At 37.5% G+C, this 24,502-nt stretch overlaps 1 protein-coding gene and 1 pseudogene across 1 annotated transcript in view; one reads left to right on the top strand and one right to left on the bottom strand.

Annotated features, from left to right (window-relative positions):
• The window catches only part of PDE3A (phosphodiesterase 3A), a 303,878-nt gene that overhangs the window by 265,842 nt on the left and 13,534 nt on the right, over positions 1–24,502 (bottom strand). The window lies entirely within an intron of this gene.
• LOC111176825 (serine-threonine kinase receptor-associated protein pseudogene) lies at positions 1,596–3,251 on the top strand (annotated as a pseudogene).

Genomic DNA, 24,502 nt, shown 5'->3' with positions numbered 1-24,502 from the left:
GGAATGTACATTGGTACAGCCACTACGGAAAACAGTATGGAGGCTCCTCAAAAAACTAGATTTACCACATGATCCAGCAATCCCACTCCTGGGCATATATCTGGACAAAGCAATAATTCGAAAAGATACATGCTCCCCAACGCTCACTGCAGCACTATTCACAATAGCCAATACATGGAAACCACCTAAATGTCTATGACAGATGAATGGATAAAGATGATATGGCACATATACACAATGGAATATTACTGAGTAATATTCCATTGTATATATAGAATATGGCCATTTGCAGCAACATGGATGGACCTAGAGGTTATCAATATTAAGTGAAGTAAGTCAGAAAGAGAAAGACAAACACCACATGATATCACTTTTAAGTAGAATCTAAAATATGACACAAATGAACCTATCTAGGAAATAGAAACAGACTCACAGACATAGATTTGTGATTGCCAGGGTTGGGGGGGGCAGGGATGGACTGGGAGTTTGGGGTTAGCAGATGCAAACTATTACATATAGAATGGATAAACAACAAGGTCCTACAGGGAACTATATTCAATATCCTGAGATAAACCATAATGGAAAAGAATATTTTTTAAATGTATATATATTTATACGTATAATTGAATCACTTTGCTGTTAAGCAGAACTTAGCACAATACTGTAAATCAACTTTTAAAAAGAACAAATTATTCAAGGTAGAATGTTGCTTGTGGCTTCAAGCTGGGTAATTCACTTATAAACCTAACAACCATTTAGACTTCAAATGATGAGAAAAAGGCTGGTGCTCTGGGTCCCCACATCCTTCAGTGGTTGGATCTGGTTGGTTGGTTTTAATCTATCGCTCACTGGATTTACATAGGATTTCATAAGAAACAAATGTTCCATTTCCAGAAGGAGAAAGGGAGGGAGGAAGGGATGGGGGAGGGAGAGGGGACAAGGAAGAAGGGAGAGAGGGGAGGGAGAAAGAAAGAAGGAAGGAAAATATATGTCACATTTTTAGAACTTTCCAGAGTCCTCACTCTCAATGGACTCATCTCTCCACTTTGAGAAACTACGCAGAAATTAGATATGTACACATAATGAACATTATCACAGGTTTTAAATTTTTTGTGGCATTTAGAAGACTCTTTTCTAAATGTACAATGAGAAATGTATTTAATAAAATGAATACTGTGATAAGAAAAAGAATGGTAATAAATTATATAATCATTAAGGATTGCATATCTTCCTTTAAAACTTATTTGTATAGCTTACAGAATAAAAACATGGCATATTCAGGCCGGTACCGGTGTGGACGGTGTGGACGGTGTGGGTCGTGGCCGCGGGTTCTGCGGTTCTCCCCCTCCCCTACTCTCCTCCCTCCCTCCCTCCCTCCCTTTCCGTCCCTCGAAGGCGGTAGGTTGTCTGTCGCAGACTCCCTGACCCGTCCCTAACCCCTTTCTGACCTCGGGGCCACCGGATTGGCCTTCTCCTGTTTCCCGGCCCAACCCCAGAGTCAGGGCGGGGGGCCTTGAGGAGGCGGAGGCGGTGCCACGGAGGAGAGAAAAGACCAGAAGACCCTCAGCTCCCCCCGCACACCCCCACCGTCGCCGGATCGCAAGGCTAGCATGGCAATGAGGTAGACGCCGCTCACCTGCTAGGGCCACACGCGGCCCGTGGTGGATCTGGCCTTCAATGGCATCACGCCTTACTGCTATTTCCTGATCGACGCTTGCAAAGATGGTAAACCTATGCTACTCCAGGGAGATACAGGAGACTGCATTGGAACATTTTTGGGTCATAAGGGTGCTGTTTGGGATGCAACATTAAATAAGGACGCCACCAAAGCAGCTACAGCAGCTGCAGATTTCACAGCCAAAAAGTGTGGGACGCTGTCTCAGGAGATGAATGGATGACCCTGGCTCATAAACACATCGTCAAGACTGTGGATTTTACACAGGATAGTAATTACTTGTTAACCGGGGACAGGATAAAGTGTTACACATATATGACTTGAACAAACCTGAAGCAGAACCTAAGGAAATCAGTGGTCATACCTCTGGATTAAAAAGGCTCTATGGTGCAGTGAGGATAAACAGATCCTTTCAGCTGCTGATAAAACTGTTCGCCTTTGGGATCATGCTACCATGACAGTAGTGAAATCTCTGAATTTTAATATGTCTGTTAGCAGTATGGAATATATTCCTGAGGGAGAGATATTGGTAATAACTTATGGACGATCTATTGCTCTTCACAGTGCAGTAAGTTTGGACCCAAGTAAGTCTTTTGAAGCTCCTGCAACCATCCATTCTGCATCTCTTCATCCTGAGAAAGAATTTCTTGTTGCAGGGGGTGAAGATTTTAAACTTTATAAGTATGATTATAATCGTGGAGAATTAGGATCCTACAAAGGACCTTCAGGTCCCATTCACTGTGTGAGGTTTAGTCCTGATGGAGAACTCTATGCTAGTGGTCCTGAGGATGGAACATTGAGACTATGGCAGACTGTGGGAGGAAAAACATACGGCCTTTGGAAATGTGTGCTTCCTGAAGAAGATAGTGGTGAGCTGGCAAAGCCGAAGATCAGTTTTCCAGAGACAGCGGAAGAGGAGCTAGAAGAAATTGCTTCAGAGAATTCAGATTCCATCGATAGTTCAACTCCTGAGGTTAACAGGCCTGAGCATCAGGCAGATGTACACAACTTATGGACTAAAACAAACAGAGAAAAGCATCAGCCTCCAGAGTTACTCTCTGCTTAAGGCAAACATGAGCAGTAAATAATGAGGAATATGAATTAGCTCCAGTGCTGGAACTAACCAACTTGGTGATACCTGTAAGTGAAAACACAAGAGCATCAGCTGAAGGCGGATGGAGTGATACTCTTGTAGTACGATAGTCTGTTGTCTTTTTCATGAATATGTGCAAACCAACATCCAATTTCTCTTACTACAGGTAGATTTCTTGTAGCTGTTTATGTTATTATGAAGAGGGAAAATATATTGGCCTATTTTTCTGACTTTTCCCTTAAAGCAGAAAGCCATTTTTTTTTTGCTTTAGTTATAAAGAAGAGGGGGAATACATGATAAAGTAACTGGTTTGATTTCTCTTTCATTGTACACTGCTTCTGAGCATCTAATTGTTTTTAGTTGTCTAAATAAAATCCCTCTAAAACAAAACAACAACAACAAAAAAAAGGCATATTTCCGAAGAAAATTCTAAATAGGAGAAAAATAAGAACAGATGCTACTTTAAAACAGTTATTTATAAATCCATTTAATCTTTGAAATAAGAAAAATGACCCTCATGAAAAGCAACTCTAACAAAAGCTATCTGCAAATTAAAATCGGCTTGAGCCAATTTTCCACAAAAAATGTGGAAATAATAATTATTAATGAGAGTTTTCTCACATCTATAAAGCCAAACAACAGTGTAAATACCACAGTAATACAACATCATTAAGAATATTAATTTTTTAACTATAATATCAGTTTTCACTTAAGGTATATAGGTGCTATACCAGTATTTTATAAAGGGAGACACATACACGTTTAATTTTTTAAACGTCATCCCTACTGTTTTATAGATTTCTAAAGTATTAAGTTATACATGTGATTTTTCTAATCAAGTTTTACTCATAAGAAAATACATTTTACTGTACTTCAGTACCAGAGGAGTCAGAAACACTGAAATTCCACAAAAAATTAAAATATTTTTTATATTTACTATTTGCTTTCCTTCATGTATTGAATAGTTACTAAGAATATAGATATAATGCTAGGCGCATGGAAATCACGTGGAAGCAATTTTTAAACAACTGTAATTTTACAAAAACTAAAACTCTAAACTTAAGTACTCCAAAAGCAATTAAAAATTTAATTCCGAGCAACAGAGTCTTTGAGTTGTAAGGAATGGGGGAGTGCAGGAATATCTTCCTTCATGTATCCAATCTAACAAATTAGGCCCAATAACACTGCCGACCCCTTTCTTTACACGGGAACCTTGGCAACCAGGTACAGGACATAACAACAGACCTCATCTTGCTAGATTTATAGCAAGATGAATTAGCAAGCAGTAGGAGCCCATTAGCAATTCTTCGTCAGGCATTAACCAGTAGACAAATACATATTCTTCAGAAAGGATGTATGTGCTAGTTCCCAACACCCACCCACCCCTGCAAAAAAATGTATAGGCTGCACGGACGTGGACGAGCAATGGTGCTTGGCAGGGAGCCAACAGCTCAAGGAATATGAACCATGCCTCTTAAGGAAAATAATTTAGATATACACAAACAAGGTGATCTGAGGTTGACAGGTCAAAGAGTTAAACCTTTAAGCATGTTGATTTCCATTAAAGAAATACTAGTCAAGCCAAATTAGTATTTCTCCGTAAGACAAACAGTACATTTCAATACATTTATTTTGTAACCAATAAATCAATAAAAACTATGTAATGAGTGTCTATCATGTATGTAGTACTTTATTAGGTTCAATTCAGGATAAAGAAAAAATTAAGAGATGTGGTTCCTACCTCAAGGAACCTACAGTATTATATTTTTAACTTGGAAATCACCCAAGTTGTCTCATTCCTGTTCTGTACGTACAATTATATGGCTTCCTACCTAAGTGTGATTTTTATTAAGTCCCGGACCCAATTAGTTTTAAGCAGGATGAAGCTCCAAAATTATAATTAAGTCACTTTTGCCAAAAGTTAACTCAGTAAAAGTGGGGGAGAAAATATTTCCCCTCTGAAACGAAGTAATAAACCTAATGAACTTATTAAAAGAAACAAAAAATGTTATTAAATTATCACTGGAGTTTAAGAAAATAACACGTATTCCTATTAATATGGCATATGATTTCTCTAGTTTAGTTTCTCCGAAAATTCTACCACTAGAATGCTCAGCCACCCTACATTTTTCTGTCTCTTAAATTATTCTTTTGCAGGAATCCAGCCAAATGATGTCATGTTAGATATGCAAACTTACCTGCCAAAAAGAGAGAAATTCCAGGAAAAGCCTTCGAAAGGAAATAATTCATTAGGGAGTTCACGGAGAAAGCTAAATATTGAACTTTGACTAAATTATTAAATTTCAGAGTTAGAAAACGAAAATAAAAATTAGAGTGCCTACCATGTATCTGGTATCTCTCTTGAAATAGATATATCTAAAAACAGTTACATATTTATATAATTGAGATTAAATTTCTGATTATCCCAAAAAATATAAATAAAAAATTATTAGAATTGATAGTCCTCACTTTTTTTGTTGTTATTTAAAGCTCAGATTTGAAATAGCCCTGAGATAAAAATGACAAGTGATATTTTTTTGTCTTATAAAAAAAGACAAAATTTAGGTTGTCATACTTCTAATTTCTTTCTTTATCACAGAATTATCATTTTGAGCATTCTGATGTTGTGTCTTCATTTCCTTAAGGAAACAACTCCAACAAACTCTTCCACTCATAACACAGTTGTGAATCCAGCTGTAATGGAGAAAAGGCCCCTGAATGGTAAGTACACTGCGGTCACAGATCCTAAACTCTGTCCTACATGGGAAAGATGTCTGTTCACCCTCAGGCCTCCATCTAGAGCTCACTGACTACAATTGTGAATAAATAAGGTCATCAAAGTTAACAAGCGTGGTTAAGTGCTCTCCCTGCAAACTTACAATTCTTCCTTGCAGCAGAATCAAAGATATCTGCTAAACACTTAGGATAGCTAACTATCAGGGAGGGAATAAAAGTTTAAAGAGGCACCCATAACAATATGGCAGCATGGCAGGTTAAGCCATTCACCATCAAGAAAATATCTCTATAAACATTTTAATGGTCTCTGAGGATGTTATTGTACTGCTGCATTTTAAAATAATTCAAGTTGATAATGAAGACCTTGAGCTTGCAAGAAAAATTTTAATTAAAGTCAGTGCGCACTACGTACACACCCACACACTAAGAAAATGAAATAAATAAATTTGGTTCCCACTTTACAGCAACAATAAAAAGCCAAGTGATGGCATTCCTTAAGAAGAGAGAAAAATAAGCCATTACTCTACAATGAGTAGGAGTTACATGTTATCTCTCTATTCCTATATAACTTTCTTTCAACAAATAATTTGCATTAATATATAAAACGTTTTTCCTTTTTGGAGTTTTAAATATAATATTTAAAGCTTGTATTTCCCAAAAAATGTGCTGACCCAGAGTGTCACATTATAAAGTGCTTGACTCTGATAGCTCAGAGTTAGGATCATATCAACGTAAATCTGTGCCTCTGAAGTTATTCTCCTACAACTAGGACATAGACCTATTTTTCAAGTCAGCATCAGAAAATACTTAATTTTCATATCCAGAAAAAACAAAATCTCTAATTCGAAAAGATACATGCACCCCAATGTTCACAGCAGCACTATTTACAATAGCCAAGACATGGAAACAACCCAAGCGCCCATCACAGACAACCGGTTTAAGAAGATGTGTTATAGAAATACGGTGGAATATTACTCAACCATAAAAAGAAGAAATAATGCCATTTGCAGCAACATGGATGGACCTAGAGAATATTATACTTAGTGAAGTATGTCAGACAAAGACAAATACTATATGATATCATTTACATGTGGAATCTAAAAAATAATACAAATGAATCTACATACAAAACAGAAGTAGACATAGAAAAACTTACGGTTATCAAAGGGGAAAGGAAGGGAGAGACAAATTAGGAATGTGGGATTAACAGATACAAACTACTATACCTAAAATAGATAAGCAGGGCTTCCCTGGTGGCACAGTGGTTGAGAGTCCGCCTGCCGATGCAGGGGACACGGGTTCGTGCCCCGGTCCGGGAAGATCCCACATGCCGCGGAGCGGCTGGGCCCGTGAGCCATGGCCGCTGAGCCTGCGCGTCCGGAGCCTGTGCTCCGCAATGGGAGAGGCCACAACAGTGAGAGGCCCGCGTACCGCAAAAAAAAAAAAAAAAAAAAAAAGGATAAGCAACAAGGATTTACTGTATAGCACAGGGAACTATATTCAATATCTTGTAATAACCTACAATAGAATATAATCAGAAAAAGTATACATACATCTACATAACTGAATCACCTTTTTCTGTACACCTGAAACTAACACAACATTGTAAATCAACTATACTTCAATAAAAAAAGAAAATACTTAATTTTTGATAATACTGTAGAAACAAAGGGAAAATGGAATGTCCATTTTATAAAAAGAAAAACAGGCCAACTATGAATGATTGGGTCAAAATTTTTTAATGTGTTCATACACATTAATCTCTATCATAAATTTCTTCCATAAATTTGGAATGATGAAATATTTTTCAAAATCATCACATTTAAAAATAAAAATACCAGTGTCTGGGTACCAACTCAGACCATCAGATCAGAATCTTTGGAGATGGGGCTTGCTTGGTAAATAACTTATCTTTAATTTCCTGAAGGTGAGTCCAAGGCAGAAACAGGGTCCAGAAACCCTGAATTCAGTTGCCCTGGAGGTCCTTTTAGCTCCAAACTGCTTAACTCAGAATCCTATCTGGCCACTCTCCCAAGAGTAGTACTGACGCAAAGCTCCATAGACACTTCCTGAGCCTATCTCTGTAAACTTCCAAACGCCATCCATAAAATGCAGATAACCACCAAATTCCACCCTATTGTTGTCAAATTTAATAAGGAAAATGTACACTCCTCTAAATTTCCAAGCACTGCCTACATGTAACTTACGATACTCTCTCATTTGTTGACCCTCTCCATGGCTCTACGATAAACACTGTGGCACACAGGACAAGCGGGCTCAATTCTACACCAACATCCCCCCCCATGCCAAGGATCTCAATCTCACTTATAAAAATATTTACAATCCAAGGTGGAAAATATAAGTGCCATTAGAAAGTAATTGGTACAGTGCTATGGAGACTCAGGAAGGAGAAAGAACTTTCAACTGGGATCATCAGAAAATGCATCAGGAAGCAGGTAGAAGATGGGTAAATTTTTCATTTACATTGATTGAAGATCAGGTTAGAGAGATGGGCATAATGTGATAACAGGAATAGAATCAAAAAATAGAGATTCCCCCTATCCACTGATGTCTCTAAAGAAAAAAGAAAAAATAGAGATCTATATACCTATGGGAAGAGAAGGAGAGAGAGGGAGAGAGAAGGTGGCAGGGCGGGAGGGGGAGTGAGAGGATGCAAGATTACACTGTAGGCAATTCAAATAAGCTAGAAAATTGATGTGACAAAGAAAGCAAGCAGTTTGAAAAGGCTGAAGGGTATGAAGGGCAGAAGAGAGAGGGTCATGAATGCCAAATTTAGAGGTGTTCACTTTATTTGAAAGGCAACTAAGAATTACAAACTGCTTTTTATCAAAGGATTGATGTGATTTTTACATTAGCATTCGACAAAACTACTGTCGTGAGTAGAGTTGACCATGGTGAAGATACGGTGCAACAGTGCAGCAGTGCAAGGGATAAATTAATATTCAGAAAGCAAGGGGGTGGGAAGATCAGTTCAGAAGCTTCCACAATAGTCCATTCAAGTATGTTGTGCCCATAAACCAGGACAGCAAGAGTAGAAAAGGAAGGGAAGGGCTTGACATAATGATTATCACTTTGAAGAAAGTTATACCCTGGAAATTCCGGTGATGACTTTGCTGTCTAGTGCAATGGAAACAGGAAGCCTTCAGAGCCAGACAGAACTGGACTCAAATCAAGGCTCTGCATCTGATAAACAGTAAAATCTTGGGTAAGTTACTTAACCTCCATGAGCTTCAGACAGGAACAATACTAGGTATCTCTAATGCTGTAATGAGAATGAGTTGTGATATCTGAAAAATGCTTAGCATATTGGGGGGAAATTAACAATAGGGAAGACAGCAAACCAGTAAAAGAAACAAAAATGGGGATTAAGATATTAACAATTTTAAGGAGTCAATGAGCTTTTATACCAGAACTCAGCTACCATCCTCCACATTCATTAGCATCTGGCTGTCCCTCTCCTTCAGATAGCAGGAGACATTCTCCAGTATCTCCCTGGTTCCAGGTACCAACTCCTTATTTTAAAAACAGAGTCCAGGCAGACACATGACAGAACACAGAAACAGTTCTCCAGAAGGTAAAATGATACCTACAAGCTTGCTCTTGATTGCACTTGTGTTCGGGACAGAGAAAGGACCAGTGTTCAAAGTATCTACTGATGAATGTCTCAAAGCAGAAGTGAACGTGATGGGACTCAGGGAGAACTGTGCAGACAATGCAAGTGGAGGCTTTCTGACAAAGCTTTTAAACTAGACAAAGAATGTGCTCTTCCCTTTGTCCAATTCAATCATTGTTAAACAAAACTTCTGCCTCATTTGGAATGACAAGACTGAAAATTAAGATGAATGCACCATTGAGTGTTTAAAGCAGGCTTCAAAGAATATTTGTAACAGGTTTGCCAAATACGGTGAAGCCATCTTTACAACAGTTATGAACTCAGAACACTGGTATACTGGTTTTATAGATGAAAAATTTATCTCCTCCTGTTGGAAAACAATAGAGAAAAGCAAAGCACTGAATGCTCTTGAAACAAATGTGCTATTTCTGTCCATAGTTTTATTTATTAAGAGAGGTTTCTTTGCTTCTCTAGTAGAAAACAACTAAAATCATAGTATTTTGCAGCTTTTTGAATCAACTATTAAAATAGTCTGAATCCTGTATGTAATGACCAGCCAAGCAATACAATTTCAGTTTTAACCCCAAGTTTACAGTTTCTAATTACTGTGCTAAAACTGTCTCATGGATGCATTTTATTCTCTTCTTATAATCTTCCATCGTTCCATGAGGAGATGACTGATTAGGATCAGTTTGGGAAAAGTGTCCTCGTTAAATAAATGCAGTTAGGTCACCCACATTAGCTGTAGCCCCTTTGTCAGCTTGATGGTGTTACATAAAAGGTTTATGTTACTACCATTTTTTTTTTTTTTTTTTTTTTTTGCGGTACGTGGGCCTCTCACTGTCGTGGCCCCTCCCGCTGCGGAGCACAGGCTCCGGACGTTCAGGCTCAGCGGCCATGGCTCACGGGCCCAGCCGCTCCACGGCATGTGGGATCTTCCCGGACCGGGGCACGAACCTGTGTCCCCTGCATCAGCAGGCGGACTCCCAGCCACTGCGCCACCAGGGAAGCCCACTACCATTTTTTAAGTAACATAAAAATCTTCTTATTTATACACCCATGTTCATAGTAGCATTATTCATAATAGCCAAAAAGTGGAAGCAGTCCAGCTATCTAGCAATGGATAAGCGAAATGCTATCTACACATGAAATGAAATATTATTTAGCCTTAAAAAGAATGAAATTCTGACACATGCTACAACATTAGATGAATATTGAAGACTATAGGCTCAGTGGGATAGGCCAATCCAAAAAAAAAAAAAAAAAGACACACACACACACAAATACTTTATGATTCCACTTATATGAGGTACCTAGAGTAGTCAAATTCGTAGACACAGAAAGAAAAATGGTGGTTACCATGGGGGCTAGGGGGAGATGGGAATGGGGAAGAGTTATTATTTAATGCATAGAGAGTTTCAGTTTGGGAAGATAAAAAAAGTCTGGAGATGGATGGCGCTGACGGCTGCACAACACGTGAATGTACTTAATGCCAGTGACTGTACAATTAAAAAAGTTTAAAATGGTAAATTTATGTGATGTCTATGTCACCAAAATTTTTCAAAATACAATAAAATCTTCCTCTAGCTAGCACTGAAACTTCTTAGAGATATTGGAGCTCTAAGAATGAATGAGTAAAGAAAAGTTTGGGTTCCAGAATGATATGTCCAATCACTGATGCTAAACAAACTTGTCCACATGTCTACTTTCATTCCCTTAATTTATGCATTTAAGAATCATTGTTCTCTCATAGACTTGGAATGAAGACCACTAAAAGAAAAGGCTTTTAGCAGCCTACATCATTTTAGGGAATGCAGAGAAACCTAGAGTACAAAGTAAGTACAGTTCTTTAGATGGCCCTCTTTCTTCTTTTACAAAAGCATTAGGCTTTTTAGAACGCACAGACTCAGTACAGATTTTCAAACCAGTATTGGCAGGATTATCAGAATAAAAGTTTAGGAGGTAGACATAAACTAATCAATTGATGACACAGAGTAAGGCACCTGAGATGTCTAAATTAAGAAAATAAGGTATTTTTATTACCATAGTATCACTACCAGTAAAAAAAAAAAAAAAAAGTGAAATAACAGTAAAGGTTTTGCAAGTGGGCTCCTCCAGAAAAATACTAAGTTCCTCCTCCCAGGCTCCCCACCCTCCTTCTTTACCCATAGGCTACCAGGTATTTTCTTACTTCCTTCTAAGTTGGTTCAGCCTTAGTAATTACTCATTTAGAAAGAGACGTCAGAGTTTCTGCTCTGGTCAAAAAAAAAAAAATTGTTAGAATTGGATAGAGATGGCTGGCACTCCTGAAAAAATGGGCATTCTCACAGACAAATGGATATCAGTAAGTTTCTATAGAATGAATTAAAGATTTGATTAAAGTTCAATAAGTATTCACCAAATCCTCTACTTGTTCTAGACCTCCCCATACTTAATCAATATGCTTGTGAACAACATTCCTTCACTGGCATTCGTTTGAAACCTCATCTTTTCCAGAAGTGTTAAAATTAGCTTTGTTGGCATTTAAGAAAATGGGCTGATTCTCCTTTTCACTGAATTGCCTATTTTAATCATTTTGAATTAATGAATACAGTTTACAGGCCATCTTTAAAATAAATACCCAGTACGCAATTATCTCTCAGTCAATTCCTAAAACACCTCTACGGGGTAGTTTCTTTTTACATTATTTTTATATAACAAAACCTAAACTTTAGAGATTCAGCATTATAATTTACCCAAAGCCAGACAGTTAATACATGGCAGAGCAGGGATTCGAATAATTCTAGGCTTTCTGACCACTTTATAGTAGTCAATATTCCTTTTAAACTATAGCAAGCAGAACTGGTCAAAATGCTACAAACGCAGGAGGAGAATTCTGGAAATTATGCTACCAAAACCACATCTCACAAGACAGCTCATAAGAGGCAGACAACTCACTGAACTTAGAGGCACTCAACCCTTAGTATTTATTCTTTATTTAAACAGGAATTAGATAATGGTCTAAACTCCCTCATCACAAAATTATATAATTATTTCTAAAACCAAATTTATAGGAACTTATAATTTCTCCTGTTAAATTTAATATTCTTATTTTTTTCCCACTGTCTAAATCTAGCACAGCTTGAAATTTATATCCAATCACCCAAACTATGACCTATACCTTCCAGTTTCAGACAACTAGAAATTTAATAAGTACGCTTCCTATGTATTTTATTCAAGACCTTAATAAACTGCTGAAGAAGATCAGGAAAAGAAAGCATCCTGGCTTTAGAGATTCAAGTTATAAATTCTCCTGTCCTCTTTTTTACTCACCACCCAGACCAAATTTCCCTGGCTTCACTGACAGCACCACATGCCAAAACAGAAGATAAAGGCATCAATATGACCAGCTTTATCACGCCAGTAAAATTTTAATGGGTCCTACAGCTTCACCACTTTTAGAAAGGTGACTACAGGGGAAAACCAACTAACAGAGATAAATTAGCAAAATGGGAAACTCTGTAAATTAGAAGAGGTATGTTTTAACAAGTATATTTTTCAACGTTTATATTGGGAAACTCTGAGGGGTTTGTTATAATGTTTGCAATGCTTGCTTTCTTAATTACAAAAAGAGTATAGGCTTTTTGAAAAAACTATTTAATAGAAGAATGTAATTTTTTTTAAAAAAGAGAAAAGATCCTTTTTTCTTTTTAATAAATCCCACTGGTAATTTGTGTTATTAATTTGGCATTTTTAAATGTTTGTTTCTTGTCTTGAAGAATTGCATTATTATAGATCTTTCAGGGTGTCAAATATTCTTTTCTAGTTCTTCAGATACACAGAGATAGAGATATACAGACAGGGATTCATATATTTAAAGACTACATTGCTTCATTAAATTGAAGAGAAATCCTTATGATTCATTCCCCAAAAATCATCTCTATTGATAATATCTCTACTATCTCACTCCCTATAAAACCATATAAATATTACACTACCAATCCCAAATTACTTTCTAATCGTAACATTTATGAAATGTGTCATATCTTCCAGGTTACAAATAGCATTTCATTTACCAGATCAAACCTGTAAGGTGGATTTTATTTTCCATATTTTACAAATGAATACATTCAGTCTGAGAAGGATTAATCATTTTATGGTTGCTTAGAAATATTTAAGGTCAGACAGCTAATAAGTGGCTGAAGTAAATATTGGAACACAAATATGACAACAAATCCTGCATCTTAATCACCGTACTGTACTTGAATCCCTCCATCAATAGGTCTTGCTATCTGGCTATTTTCACACACAGAATAAAAAAATTAAAATTCAACTTTCATTTATTTCATCCACCTGTCCATATGGAGTATTAATAAAAAATAAATGCACAATACTCTAAAGTTTTTCTCAATCTGGGCACTATTGACATTTGGGGTTAGATAATTCTTTGTTTGGGGGACTGTCCTGTGTATTGTAGGATGATTAACAACATCCCTGGACTCTGCCTACTACGTGCACCTTGGTAGCACTACCCTCCTCAAAGTCCTGAAAACTAAAAGTACCTTCAGATTTGGCCAAATGTCCCCGCGGGGCAAAATTAGCCCCCGTTGATAACCAATGCAATACTCTATTTAAAACTTTGGAAACCCAGAGTAAGCAGAATAACTGACTCAAGTTCTGATATATTTACATTTACAAGTATTTCTTCCACGAAGATTATAATTATAGAATTCGGCACTTTTGGAGGAATATGTAGAGTTCTACACAATCAAAGTGCTTTTCTGAGAGCTCATATATTACACAAATCAATATTTAACTAAATTAGGTAAAAATATTTCAGGTGCAACTCTTTAGCGGTCCATTTCATTCCAATGTTAAATAAAGTAAACCTTCATTTATTGCCCAAAGTGGCACAAAGAGGTTTATTATTTATTCCAACTCATGAAAAAGTAATTCATACCATCTCTAATGAAGAGATTCTAGCTACTCTCTGCCCCATTTTTTACGATTTCCCTGTAAGTTACAAGCATGAACTCATAAACTATAGAAAATAAATAATGAAGCATAACTTTATGGGAAAAAAATTATGAAAATAGTCTGCCGTTCAAGGTTAGAAAACCAGTAATTAAAGTCAAAAGTAAAACCAAAAGACCTGTAAAAATCAAGGCAAACATTGCCTCTTGCAAGAATATTTCACTGATGTCAAATGCAACTCCTGAAAAAGGCCCTTCCTCTGAACTATATTTATTTAAATCGCTCCTAACAGGAGCTTTGTACAGGAAGGTAAATGCTCACTTGGTCCACAAATTAGGTTCATGCCCTTCTTGGATTAAGTCTATAGAGCTGTGATTTGCAAACTTTTTTTTTTTCTCACTTCAACATACCTGATGGATGTGACACACACATCAGTAACTGTGGCTCACTACAGCATTGATTCAGGATGTGGGGAGTTCTCCCTAGAGAGAACGTATCAGAAACAAGGGCAGGTTAGAGTTTGAAAAAACCTACCCTGTGATAATCACCTTTGTAGAAGACAAAGGGCCATTGTTTCTGCCATCTCAAAGAGCAGGCCTAGGATGAAAAGTTCATTTCACCATTGACAGTACCATCTTATGTGGATAGTATTTCCAAAAGCACCCATAATTTGGTGCATCAAATCTCCAGCCTTCCTTTGCCAGCTATATTTTAGACCTATATGGGGTGATAGTTATAAATCTGTCAAATTGTTTTAATATTTGTATTAAGTATTATGTACAAAATCATGTCATATTGACGTACTGGTTCTTTTCCTACCTATGTGTGTTGTTTTTCCTTTTTTAGCTAGACAAGTTAGTTTTTTTAAATTTTTATTTTATATTGGAGTATAACTGATTTACAGTGTTGTGTTAGTCTCAGGTATACAACCAAAGTGATTCTAGCTATGGTTTTGTACTAAGGAGAACCTTAGGCATTATTAAACTTGCTTCAGATTTCTATTGTGTTAAAGATCTATTTTGAATGAAGACCACGTAGGTAAATGGAACTACTTAATTCCCTAAAAACTGACCAAGTTTTTTTTGTTTTGTTTTGTTTTGTTTTTGCGGTACGCAGGCCTCTCACTGTGTGGCCTCTCCTGTTGCAGAGCACAGGCTCTGGACGCACAGGCTCAGCGGCCATGGCTCACGGGCCCAGCCGCTCCGCGGCATGTGGGATCTTCCCGGACCAGGGCACGAACCCGTGTCCCCTGCATCAGCAGGCAGACTCTCAACCACTGCACCACCAGGGAAGCCCTGACCAAGTTTTATATACAGTGTTTCCTCCTCCCACTTTCCACTATTCTAGCCATACATAAATCACCAAAAGATATTTAACACAGCAAAAATGTTGGCTTTTTTCCTTGTTTTCATCTGAATCGAACAAGAGGAGAGGGTTCAAAGTATCAAACATACAACACAGATAGAGCTTCATGTTAACTCATGTGATGGTCTTCAAAGTTCTAGCTGACCAAAAATTAAATATATAGATTATTTTACTGACAAAAAAAAACAAGTTCAGTCTTAGTATGTGTTAAGGGTCTTCCTATCAAGATGAGTGGTGTGTAGGTAGGTCTGTGACAGAATCACACAGCTTCCTCCTGATCACCCACAGTTTGATAAGGTTTAGGTTTAGGACTGGTGTTTGGGCAAGTATATGCTGCAAAAAAAAAAAAAAAAAAAGATGCATAAATTATTTTGGTACAAAAAGGTGACAGTCACACTCTGCTTTGTTCCAGTTAGACCACATCTAAACTACTGTACAAGGTTCTGGACTTCTCCAAAAAGAGACGAGCAGAGGGGAGGGAGGGAGAGGTGAAATGGCATGGAAGGGAACTTAGCTCCCCATCAGGGTAGTGACTAAGCAAAAGCATAATGAGGACCATTTGTTAGGGATTTCATAAATTTGGCTCTACCTTCAATTTCCCTCCAACCCTGTAACAGCAGCAATGCTTTCTAGGAAAAGGAACACATAGAGAAGCAAACGAATTCCTCCAAAAACCCACTATGATATATAAGGACAAGTTTAGAAGAATACTGGGAGTGATGAAAATTTTACCAGGTGGGAATCTACACCAAGTGGGCAAAGGCTAGAAATCACATTGCAGTTAAAGAAACTTGACCTAGAGTGTGTAGCCTAATTTATGTATGTGTAATTATATATATATTATATTGAATAGAAATATATGCTCACATATGTTAATTATATATATATAAATTACATCCATGCAACTATATGTTATATAAATATAATGTATAAATTATATATGTTATATATTATATACAGAGACAAACCATTTATATATATATATAAAAACAAATCGTTATAAGCATCTGGAATAACCCAAGAAAAACATCAAAGTGGAACCCAACCTGATAATTTCACAAGATTAACTGCTCTAGACTATCTAGATCGTCTCAACTGACAAAATAATTTTTAACCAGTCATAATGATCCAGAATCCACTTGTTTCAAGGAAAAGAATCTTGCCCTTGTAGTTTTAAAATGTGATGGGGTTATGACAGTCTATCGTGGCAGGGATTCCCATGAATCCCTCCCATGAGGGTCACCCAGAAGCTGCGGTCTGTACTGACTCTGATCGGTCTATTTCCTTGGTAAGATCAGCACCAGTAGTACAAAGTTGTCTGCCCTGTAAAGACCGAGGACCCTATTTAAAGTCTCATCTGAAATAGGGTGACAGCCTTCGTGCTTATTAAAATGGCCAAGGCTACAACCTTTCTGTGTTTGCAGTTGTAGACTGAACACAGGAGGCTTCTGATTCTAAAAACACCATGTACATACAGAGCAAGGGAACGTGGCGAGCAAATCTAACTCTGATACTAATATTTTTGTGAACGAATGAAATTGGGTGCCTTCAAGCAAACAAAAATCACATGAGGTTGTGAAAGTAACACACACAAATATGTCCAAATCAAACCCACACTTCATCCTCCCTTCCTCACTCAGAACCTAAAACAAACAAAAACTGCTCTTCTGATGCTTTTTCCCTCAAAGAACCGACAAGGGATTAACCTCCAAAATATACAAACAACTCATGCAGCTTAATATCAAAAAAACAAACAACCTAATCAAAAAACGGGTGGAAGATCTAAATAGACATTTCTCCAAAGAAGACATAGATGGCCAAAAAGCACATGAAAAGATGCTCAACATCACTTATTAGAGAAATGTTATTAGAGAAATGCAAATCAAAACTACAATGAGGTATCACCTCACACCGGTCAGAATGGCCTTCATCAAAAAATCTACAAACCATAAACGCTAGAGAGCGTGTGGAGAAAAGGGAACCCTCCTACACTGTTGGTGGGAACGTAAATTGGTACAGCCATTATGGAGAACAGTATGGAGGTTCCTTAAAAAACTAAATATAGAGCTACCGTATGATCCAGCAATCCCACCCCTGGGCATATATCCAGAGAAAACCATAATCCAAAAAGATACATGCACCCCAATGTTCATTGCAGCACTATTTACAAGAGCCAAGACATGGAAGCAACCTAAATGTCCATCAACAGAGGAATGGATAAAGAAGGTGTTGTACACATAAACAATGGAATATTACTCAGCCACAAAAAAGAACAAAATAATGCCATTTGCAGCAACATGATGGACCTAGAGATTATCACAGTAAGTGAAGTAAATCAGATAAGACAAATATCATATGATATCTCTTATATGTGGAATCTAATTAAAAAAATGATACAACTGAACTTATTTACAAAACAGAAACAGACTCACATATCTCGAAATCAAATTTATGGTTACCGAAGGGAAAACGTGGGGGGAAGTGATAAATTAGGAGATTGGGATTAACATATACACACTATATATAAAATAGATAATAAGGACCTACTATATAGCACAGGGAACTCTACTCAATATTCTGTAATAACCTATATGGGAAAAGCATCTGAAAAAGAGTTGAGACATATATATATAGATATATATAACTGATTCACTTTGCTGTACACCTGAAACTAATCTAACACTGTAAATCAACTATACTCCAAAAAAAATTTTAAAAAGAACAGCATTCACAATCTTTCCAGTTTCCCGGATTCACAACATTAAGGACTGTTCATGCCCTTTGTTCACACCTGCCACCATCAGTCACTGAGTAATCCTGCCGATTACAGCTCTTCATTTTCTCTTCAATCACCTTTCCTTTCCACCACCACTGTCCTAAGAAATCTTCAACGTCTGTAACCAGGACTTTTCCAACAGCCTCTTAAATGTCTCCTGTGTCCAGTTTGCCCCCATCTGATCCACTGTTATCAAAATCATGTTTAATCTGTTCACAGTAGTCTCTGGCTAAAACCCTTTTAATAACTTTCGGTGCCGACAAATAATGTTCATCTTTCCCAGCCTAATTCTGAAGACATTTCCCGTTTTTCATTCCCCACGCCCAGCCTTGTCTTTCTTATCTCTTAAAAACGTCCCACCACCCCCTTCCCTCTTCCCACCACAAAGGCTAGGCTATCTGTTCCACGTGTTGTTTCCAGAACACAACATTGCTCCACACCTGGCATCCAGCTCCAAAACAGGCTTTATCCTATCCCTCCCTCCTTCCCTCTGGAAGTCACACCCACAGGAGAAAGATAGCAAAACATTCTTTTAAAGATCCGTTCTTATTTTCTTTTCTAGATATATTTTTTGTATTGTACCAAAGTTCATTATAGTGAGCTTACTATCAACATAAACACACGAAAAAAGTTAAACATAAATCAAAAAGAGAAGTCAGGAAGAAAAGGAAGACAGAATATTACCAGAAATCCATGTGAAGAGGGTGATGGTATTTGAGCAATAAATTTAGCTATGACCTCTCTGGAGGGCAAAGTTCTCAGGACTTCCTGTATTTTAAAGCATTTATAACTTGCCGCTGGAATCATTTGTTAATGTAGTATCTTTATTATATGCTCAGGGAGGGGATGCAAGGGCAGTCCCTTCTGAACCCTCCCCCCAGTAATCCCACCCTCTTCAGCATGTTATGGGCACTCTTCAAACTTCCTAGAATAAAAAACATGAACAGTGCAATGTTTCCAAGGGGAATTCTCATAAACCAGAGATCCGCAGTCCCGTCCTAGGAAACAACCATGCTAAAGGTGACTTTCCCACTAGGAACAAGAAGCATTTACCAGTAACTATTGGCACTCTGGTCTTCCTTACAGCTAAGCTCCCCAGTGTAAATGAATAACCTGACATTCTGATTGATGAGTTACAGTTTTATTAGTAGTGTTTCTCAGCAATTGATAACCCCTGTTTCTATGGAAAAAGTACATCTCTGGCCAGCAAGGCTGAGAGATGAACCGCAGGCAAATGCAAACTTCAGTGCCAAACCCCCTCTCCACACTCCCACCTCAGCCCCTGCCCCGCCAGCATCCACCAACCCACAGACACTCAGCAGAGAAATGCCTAGAGTCTCTGTCGCCTAAACTCAACCATCTCAGACAGAATCTGCTAGTGCTAATCAGCTAACTCTCTTTGGATAGAACAGTAAAGACAGGGTGCAATGCTTGAGTAAAGGTTATGTTGCTCTGTTTAACTACTTTGTCTGATTCTATCATATTTATTTCTGAAAACTTTTTTTTGGAGGGGTTAAGTGAGACCCACAGTCTCTTTATTTTTTTTAGGTAATTATAGAAACTGATATTCTCAAATTTATTTCCACAGAAATGTATAGTCCTTCAAATGAGAAGACATGTCAATAATCCTAGATGTGGAAGTGATTTGTTACACACTGCTTTCTTTTCCTATTCATTTATTTAAACAAGTAAAAACAAATGGAACACACAAAGTTCCTCAGTCTTAGACAGGAAATGAAAAGAATAATCAACAAATCCTGACAAGCAAGACTGAAATTAATCAATATTATACACAAGGTAGCTCAGATGCAGAAAAAGCAAAATACAGAAGCAACTCATTATATGTCTGCATATGAATTATGGATAAAATTTTAAACTACCCTAACATTAAAATGCTTATCTTTTATTTACATTTTATTTATAGACTATGCATAAACTATTAGAAAAATCATACTATGTATTAACAAGTATTTTGGCACACAGACTTCTTTCAAGCCAAAAAAAAATTTTTTTAATATTTATTACTTTGAAGAACAATCATTATGAAGCTGGTTTTTTTTTGTTTTTTTTTTTTTTGCGGTACGTGGGCCTCTCACTGTTGTGGCCTCTCCCGTTGCGGAGCACAGGCGCCGGACGCGCAGGCTCAGTGGCCATGGCTCACGGGCCCAGCCGCTCCGCGTCACGCGGGATCTTCCCGGACTGGGACACGAACTCGTGTCCCCTGCATCGGCAGGCGGACTCTCAACCACAGCGCCACCAGGGAAGCCCTGAAGCTGGTTTTTATTTGCAACTTTACTGGTCTAATAATCAGCAAGGTAGGCTCAATACTCTGCTTCTATATGTTTTATAAAGAATTTCCCCTCCTTGGGCTTCCCTGGTGGCGCAGTGGTTAAGAATCCGCCCGCCGATGCAGGGGACAACAAGAGAAGCCACCATAATGAGAAGCCTGCGCACCACAACGAAGTGTAGCCCCCGCTCACCGCAACTAGAGAAAAGCCCAAGGGCAGCAACAAAGACCCAAGGCAGCCACAAATAAATAAATTAATTAATTAAAAAAAAAAAAATTTCCCTCCTTATAGAACCCAATTCATTTTCATGTTCATCTCAACATATCACAATCATGATTAGTTTTGTTTCCACTTTTTAAACAAAAATAGGCCCAGAATCCTTTGTAAAAACTGAAGCATGTTTCAGTACATGTGTACATATTTCAGCACACATGTGTGTGTACTTTTTCATAAAACCTTACTTTCAGGTAAAGTTGCAAATATTGTGTGTATGCCAATCTATAATTACAGGGACACATTTTTCAGGATCACATACCAACTGAGCCTCCAATCTTATAAGAAACTTACACCTTCCCAGCCACCTGGGTGAAGAACTGGGAATGCACATGGACTATACTTCTGAACATGTTTTACCCAGTACTGAACATCACATTACCATTCATAATCATAAAACCACCTGGAGTTCCTATTTCCATGTCTGCAAGTCCAACAACTAGTTACTGGGTAAGTGGCCCTCAAAGCACTCTGTGAATGTACGCAGGGGAACAATGTCAAATGACTACATTTCTTTATAAAGTTCTGTTTTTCTGATTATAAAAGAAGTATGCAGGGTTGAAAACGGAGACTCTACAGAATAGAAAAATAAACAAAAATCACCCACGATACCCTCATCCAAACAATAAAGAAACATTTTGACTGCTTTCCTTTCTGCTATGCATTTGATTGTTGAGGTGAAAGCATGCCATATACTCCATTTTATTTCCCGATTTCCCTCTCCATTCATCAAAATATTTTCCCATGTGATTAAAAACTCTTCATTTTACAGCCTTGAAAATTCCTTATCTTTTGTGGCTTCCAAGCAGCATGGAAAATATTTCATAATCAGATACTAGCCACAATGTAGAGTTAAGCAAACTCTGAAAAGTTACAGTGCAATCAAGCTATCGTAATTTAAATATTTATATAGCACCTATCACTGAAGTGCTCTGTAGGTTGACAAATGGTCTGAGTTAATACGAAAACAAAATAGAAGCATTTCCTCTATAGGAAGGTCTGGGAAATACTGGCAACAGGGCTTTAGAGAAAAATGGGATTTGTCAGACTACTGAAAGACTAATAAAAAGAGAAAGCCTTGCATTTTCTTTGAAAGGTCTGTTTGCCATATTAAACCTTAGGATGTTATAGCATGAGTTATAAAGGTATCTGTTTAAAAGACAGAGCGTGAGGATGACACTTAAATGTGTTAAAATTATATTTTATTCAAATTTATTTTAAAATTTAAAAGATATTTATATAAGAATAAAATTTCAAAACTAAGTTTTATCAGACCAAATGTTATAAAACCCAGCAAACTAACACTTTATGCAGAGTTTAAGATACTTGATTAGAGTTTCAACATAAGGAGATCTGATGGTTTTCTGGAAACGCTCACAATTTGAACATCCTCTGAAAGGCAAAGACAGAAGGTAAAATTGAAAAGAAGAAAAAAAAAAAGGTCAGCCCAATCAGATTTTTTTTAAAGCAAGAAATGCTTAATATTAGGCCCCTAAATAAAAGAGGAAACATTAAAGGAACTCTCTCCCTACCTTCCTGGAGATCACCCAGTCAATGCCAATCTTGGTGGCATTGCCTTCAATAGATATTTACAATCTCTCTAACACTACCTCCTGGTATCATTCCCAATCCTCCTTGGATTACTTCAATAGTCTTCTAACTGATCTCCCTTCTTCCATCCTACCACCTATTTTCACTCAGCACAGATTGCTTGAGAGATCCTACTGAATGTAAGTTTGATCACATCCCTTCTTCACTTAACCCTTCAATGAATGGCTTCCCATTCTGCTTGGAGCACCAGTCTTGCAATTACCTCCACAGCCTATTGATCTACTGGCCTTCCTCATCACCTTTCTGACATCTCCTCCTGTATCACAGAAGTGAAAACCAAAAAACTTCCTTTGATCAGGTTGGAGAATAACATGATTACCCCAAGCAGAATTTCTAAATTGAAACCAATGGTGGTAGAGTGAGATGATACAGGATTCCTGCTCCTGTGGAGGTCAATCCAAAACAACCACCTCACTCAAGACTCAAAACTCATTCAATGGGTGGGAAAATCTGGAAGAAAAGTGGTCTGAGTGTTGAGGCCCTGTAGAAGCTGGTAAAAAGAGCGAGTAGCTACAGGAATATTCTAATGTGGTGAAATCAACACCCACTGAGGGCCACTGCTGAACTGGCACTGAACTAGCTGCTTTCCACAGATTATAAGCAGGAAGTCCCTATTATTTGAGAATAATGGTCTCATTGGCAAGTAACGAGCAAAAAAGAAGGGTATGGCTAGAATGTCACCACAAAAACTTAAGCTAAAAATTTTGAGAAATAACTTTGTTTCTCACAACAAAATATGGCGTATAATGGCAGCAAGAGCACAAATCAAGTTGCCGATGGGGTTATATGATACATGATTGCACAACTGCCTCAAAGGAGCTCTCAGCTATTTTTACAAACATGTTCAATTCCATCAATTTTCCTAAATATCCCCCTTCATCTTTTGTCACTTCACATCTTTTTCTTCTGAAGCACCTGTCACCATCTTTGTCAAATCCTTCTTCTTCCACTGTGAGCTTGTCTGAATCTCCAGGCTCTTCTGTAATTTAACTGTAATTTAAGCAACCGTCTAATATCATTTAACTTAAGAAAACCTGCATCTTTTGTAGACCTGCAAGTCTATTTTTTTATCAAATGCAAAATTGTTTGCATTGTTTTGCGTTATACTTTCTGACATTTACCAACAGCCTTCAATGACATGGCCCTAATGGGTAGGAATATTCTTGTTCAGTCACGGGGTGGGGGGAATGTTTGACAAGAACCGATGTCCATTATTTCTATTAATTTAATCTTCACACCTTAAGAAGTAGGCTGTAGTATTCCTATGTTACAGATAGGATTATTCAAGTTCAGAAAGTTGAAGGAACTTTACATTATAAAGCCTCAGCCTGTCTCTGTCGAGTGCATATACTCTTTCTACTTAACATTTGTAGGGCAATATATTTTTATTTAAGCTTTGTAACAGCATATGAGATAAGTGAAGAAATTGTTACTCCTTTCTCACAGAAGAAGAAATGGATCTGCAGAGCGTCGAATAACTTCTCTGAGGTATCCTCAATGGGGAAATCAAAGTGAAAATTTTATGAATGTCAAAGGTTGATTAACTATAATCTCTCTGTGCGTCTACGTACGTACGTATACGTGTGTGTTTACATAAATAAATAAGTTTTCCCCATGATACCAAGCCAAGTACTTTTTAACTATTTGCTTAATCAGATTGCAAAAGTCCCAACTTTCTGTCTAGTTTTAGTAGACAGAAGTTTATAGTCCTGTGTTTCTTCACTGAGGCAACCGAAATGCTCTAAAACTCGATTTCTGGACCCTGCTCTACACATAACTAAATCAGAGTATCTGACCTTAGGACCTAGGAATTTGCATTTTAACAGGCTTCCCAGATCACTTTTATTCACACTAAATTTCGAGAACTATAGCATTGAAGACGTATAGCAGCTCTATTTAGAAAGAGCCAGATAATGTGTAATGATAAGTAGGTGAGGTCAGGCCATCTCCTACAAATTCTGAAAGCATCTGAAGGAAGTCTATAAATCTACTAATCAGAGGCGTTTACTGTTAGAATTCATAAACGAGGGTTTGATGAATATGGCATTATAATAATTACATAAGATTAATTAGTCCCAGGGAAAAAGAAGATAAGAAT

This window comes from Delphinapterus leucas, chromosome 11, assembly GCF_059928025.1.
Source record: "Delphinapterus leucas isolate spDelLeu-1000000601 "Yukka" chromosome 11, BTC_Dleu_Yukka2, whole genome shotgun sequence".
Classification (NCBI taxonomy): Eukaryota; Metazoa; Chordata; class Mammalia; order Artiodactyla; family Monodontidae; genus Delphinapterus; species Delphinapterus leucas.
This window is presented reverse-complemented; position numbering and strand designations above follow the sequence as displayed.